This window comes from Pinus tabuliformis, chromosome 8, assembly GCF_031772625.1.
Source record: "Pinus tabuliformis cultivar Carrire ecotype Pingquan chromosome 8, CPIR1, whole genome shotgun sequence".
NCBI classification, from domain to species: Eukaryota; Viridiplantae; Streptophyta; class Pinopsida; order Pinales; family Pinaceae; genus Pinus; species Pinus tabuliformis.
In genome coordinates this window covers 1240799839-1240805143 of record NC_142294.1, presented here as the reverse complement: position 1 = coordinate 1240805143, position 5305 = coordinate 1240799839, and positions in this window count along the sequence as shown.

Here is a 5305-nt window from a genome sequence, read left to right as displayed (position 1 = left end):
TTGAAGGTGCACTACAGTTTATATCTCTAATTACATTATGTCTTTTGTACATTTTCTAATTTTATCATTATGATAATATGATTTTAAGTCATTTTATTAGTTATTGGAGACCTTCACAGTTGATCTATCCAAGGTTTCCAACATTTCGCATGGTGACTCTATGGTCCTTCATGATGGATGGTGTCACCATCCAAAACATGGTGATTCTCTGGTCCCTCATGATGGATGGAGTCACCATCCAAAAAATGGTGAGTCTGTGGTCTAATTTCATTATGAGTACTCCTATCATCTCTATTCTATTTGTATATTATTCATAACAACTATACAATTAATTATTAATATTACTATTAAAATCAATTATTCTTATTTTCTTTCTTTTTGAGTTAGTTTCTTGGAATCTTTTTCTTTGATTCCTAGGATTTCTATACCTCACCTTTCCCACCTCTTATCTTGCAACACATATGCGTATGGACCTTACCACTCTTATGCTCTTAAAAATTTGGTCTTAAAGGTATATCTCCTTTTAGATTTGAAAAATCAAAGGAAAATGATCTATAAATCTCCAAAATCATATTCTACAAAATTTAATGAAAAAAATATCAAAACATTATGATTTAAGTTTTAAAAGATTAAAAAAAAACATTAATTTTAGTAATAACTTATCTTTCTCATAATTTATTTTTCGTACTTTTATTTAGTAAAGTGAATAGCAATATGGTATCCTAAAGTAATATTCATTTGTAAAGAAAAACCATCGTATCTATTTACTGAGAGAATGGAACTTAGACTATAGCTCTAACAATCCATGTAACTTTTCTGCATTAATAATTTAAATAATAATATATTTATTAATTGTTAAAAATATAATTTGTATTTTTTTTTCAATTATTTAAATTAAGTTAATTGATAATATTTTTTTGCAGAATATAAATATGAATGATTTATCTAATTTTTATAATAAAATATAATGTTATAACAATAAATAATAAATAAAATTAATAATATATAACAAAATTAGGCTCTATTTTTTTGGGTTAATTTCTAGAATAAAAAAGATCCCAATGTAAAGATAAAGATGAAAGAAGATCTAAATGTAAATTTAAATTTCATATTTGATAATAAAAAAAACAAAACCATCAAACCTCCCAATCCGATTTAATGTAAAAGGATTCTCTAAGCGATTTAAAATTCCGGTTTAATGTAAATTGTCAACTCCCTCATCCCATTCTATAAAGAAAGCTGTATTCGGACCAATTTTTCGAAGGAGATGGTACTGGATTTGATAATAAGAAAGTAAACATTAGAATTCTTATGACGGTTTCAAATGGAAATGATACAAGGAAATTAAACGTTACAATGTTTAAAACAGTTTCAAATGGAAATGATATATAGAATGTAAACGTCAGAATGTTTACGGCCGTTTCACATGGAAATGATATAAGGCCAACATTACGCTAGATTCATCTCATTCGTTTCATCTTCTCTAAATTGCGTTGGTTTCTTTTTCGTTTGGCTTGTATCAGCTTCCTCTGTACAGTCGGTTTGCTTTTGGTTAGTTGTTTTTTACAGTCGGTTTTCTTTTACTGTTCTTTTTGGTCGTAGCAAAAACGTGTAGCTCGTTTTGCTGGTTGATCTTTTCTTCATTTTTTTTGGTTGATAGAGTTTGTTAGAGTTTGGGCGGAGATGAAACTTGATATGATACTAGAGCTGATGACAAGTGAGATCAAAAGATCGCTCCCTCTGTCACTTTTGCATCTCATCATGAGAGATGTCTCATACAATGGGTGAGGTCGCGAGGAATACCACCAACGCTGTTTAAGGTCAGCGGTTTATTTTTAATATTATTTGTTACTCTCTTGAAGGATTTTTTGAATTGGTTATTTCAGATTCCAAAGATCCACATCATACGAGGTTTGATGGTTTGCGAAGTTGATTTTTAATATTCAATTTTTCAGAAATTGAAATTCCTAGGTATAACTGTATTAATTTGGGCTAATTCTGAATGGGTACTACAGTGATCAGTATTGAATGGGATACGTATTAGACATAACAATGATTAATCAATACATCGCCCTCCATCTTTACGGCCAGGATTTTGGCTGCCAGTTCAGTACCTTTATTCCAGTTCTGGTTCGCTCAGTTCATTTCGCTTTGTGTAGCGTTTATGCATAGAATTACAACATTATCCAACAGATCCCACTGATGCCGAAAAACAAATGACAATCAGTCACATCCCAGTGATGCCCAAAAACAAATGACAATCAGTTATGACCGTGGACGATGTCATGATTGAAAATCAGTTAGCAATCCCGTGATTGAGATCTTCACTACAGATATCTATTCTATTGCAACCGGTTCATTAAACTTAACGAGGGTGGTGGCAACGTCCACTATACAAAGTCACTTTTATTCAAAGAATGTTAGAAGGGGGATTTCCACTACCCTCCTTAAGCTTACTATGCAATAGATATAAATATTAAAAATCTGAATCACAGGTTTTCTATTCTGGGAATGGCCTCCATAGAGGACTTGTTAAAATAAGATAATTACTCTTGAGTTGGGTAAACATAGAGAGTGAGTTAATTGAGTGATTGAGTATTTGTGCAAGTGGATGATATAGGACTTTTAGTGTGTGGTTGCATGTCGTTACATGTCAAGGCAAGTAGCTAGTTGGAAAAGGATAAATACTCTTCACTGGGTTCATTGTAAGCATCATGTTTTGTGTGATCAATAAAAAAGCAGCAACTCGTGTTTTATGTGTGAATTCATGTTTTCTCTCCTAAGCCTTTCCAATAGAACCATAACTTTATTGTCAGGTTTCTTAATACATCTATTATGTCTTATTGGATGTGTTGGTTAATGTTATAATTCTATACATATCAAGTGAAATTGAGGGTTGAGATGATGTACGATGGGCAAGTACATAAAGCATAACAATAGGCTCAGCATAATTATTTGGCTCTTGAAAAGTGTCTTTTGTTGATCAGATATAATTATTATTGAAGGCCCAATAGATTATGGTCTTCGACTTGTGGATATATTAGAGTACATTGTTGCTACGTTCAAATGTGTTTCTTAGATCCACTGCATAGAGTTCATGGTCAAAAAGAGAACCAAAGCATTAGAGGATGTTAACATGAGAATCACGCAGTTTGGATTGGAAACAAGTGTCTGCACCACGGCTTGATGTCTGATATCTGCATACCATCTTGAAATATTGATAAGTTTTTCTTTTCTACTGTCACTTTGACGTAGATGAGAATACTTTTTCCTTTCTACGATCACTTTGACGTAGAAGAGAATAATTTGTAAGATGAGTGACACAGTTTATTTAAGAATGTTAATCTACCTGTACAATAGATATACACTTGTCTATTAACTTTATACTTCACACAAAATTCGCTACTAATACAAGAACTGTATAGACAAAATTCGCTTCAACTGTATTAATAATGGGTGTTAACTAGTCATTGTCGGTAAAGGTGCAACGGTACACTTAATAAATGAAAGATTTGGAAAGATCATATTTAGTTAAGCATATCTAACTATAGGAATTCATGCTTTGTATTTTGTTATACAGTTAAATATTTTTAAGCACACTAGACAACGAAATGATTTGGGAAAGGTTGTTTTTATGGAATTGCACTTATTGATTTGATGAGTCATAGTAAACAATGAGGCTGCTTTTGGATGTTGCTCATTTGAATCGTGTGTTTTCTGGTTATGACATCTCGTTTATGCCTAGAATAAAAGAGACTAGCTTTTGGAGAGGGAGACAAATCTTCACTGGATATCTTCAAACTTGTTTTTATTAGTCGAGGTTAAATCACCAAAATCTAGGAAAGATGTCTTCTCATAGAACATTTCTTCTCATTTTAGTTTGATATTTTTGTGGGTCCTATCACATTGGATAAGCCAAATGAAATGCATGAAGAAAAATGTGGGTGGGTGGCGCAAATTTAGTTGCAATATGAGAAACCTTGTATCCAGGAGTATTTTATTGGCTTTCTGCAATGAATTTTTGAGGGATATGGCATTCATTATTGTTTCGTTTAACGTAGAGGGCACTTTCCTGGATAATATTTTCCTTTTACAACAGTTTGTTCGGTTTTCTTTCGGAAGATCCATAATGTCGAATAACATTCCAAGCAATGCAACACATGATTGATGTTGTTCGAACAGAGCGAGAAATTGAGTTTCACAGTAAATGTCTGTTGAAGTTTGAGGCTGTTTAATGAGCTCGCTGTTGAAATTAAATTCTCTTAAATTTGAAAAGTTACTTTCGGTCAAGTTTGAATTCTAGTAATTTTGAAGTGCGAAATTTAAGCTTTAATTAGGAAGAATGTACGTTGCTTCCATTAAAATTTAACGTTTTGACGATTTGGATCATTTCTGATGGTTAAAGTATTTTGCTTTGATGGTTAAAGTATTTTGTATTTGATGGTTAAAGTATTTTGCTTTGATGTCAAAATTTAACGTCTTGACGTATTTATGTTCATAATATTTCAAATTATACAGTAAAATTAAATTCAATTTGAAATTATAAATATTATAAATAAATGAAAAATATGGAATTGAGTGATTATATTGATTTATGTTCGTAATATTTCAAATTATATAGTAAAAATAAATTCAACTTGAACAAGGTTTCCACACCCTAGGGATGTCTTGATCAAGTCTAGAAAGTTCGCGAACTAGTCCTTCGTGCTGGTCTACTTTCGCACAGCTGCCTTCTCTATGCAACTACCTTTGTGTGGTTTGGATGACAAGCGTGACTGGTCTTTACACTCTATAGTACTTATTAGTATTATAGATCTTGAGTTAAATTAAGTGGGCCCAATGTTTTCCTTTACCATTCAACATAAATAGACAAGCGCATAAACGTAAACCTTAAAGAGATGCATAAATCATAACAGAAGAATAACCACATAGATTTATGAGCAGATGCATATTTCAGAAACACTTAGCTTTTATTGATCTTTCGTTCTAGTACAATCCAATTCCACCTTGCGCACTCAGCTGTAAGGGTCTGCGCACATAGCTGCAGACTCCACCAGGCCTCTGTGCACATAGCTGCAGAGCTTCTTCTACAACTACAACCCTCAACTTGGACTTACAGACTCAAAGCGATTATCACTTTCAGAAACCCATATACTTTCAGATCTAAACAAAACCTACTAAAAAATTGACCTCTGTACCTAGAACCTTGCTCTATTTATACATTCCCATGGTCTGCGGACCATGGGCAGGTCAACTCTCTTTCTATTATCTTGCATTATTTTCGGGCAGACAACCCTTTGACTTG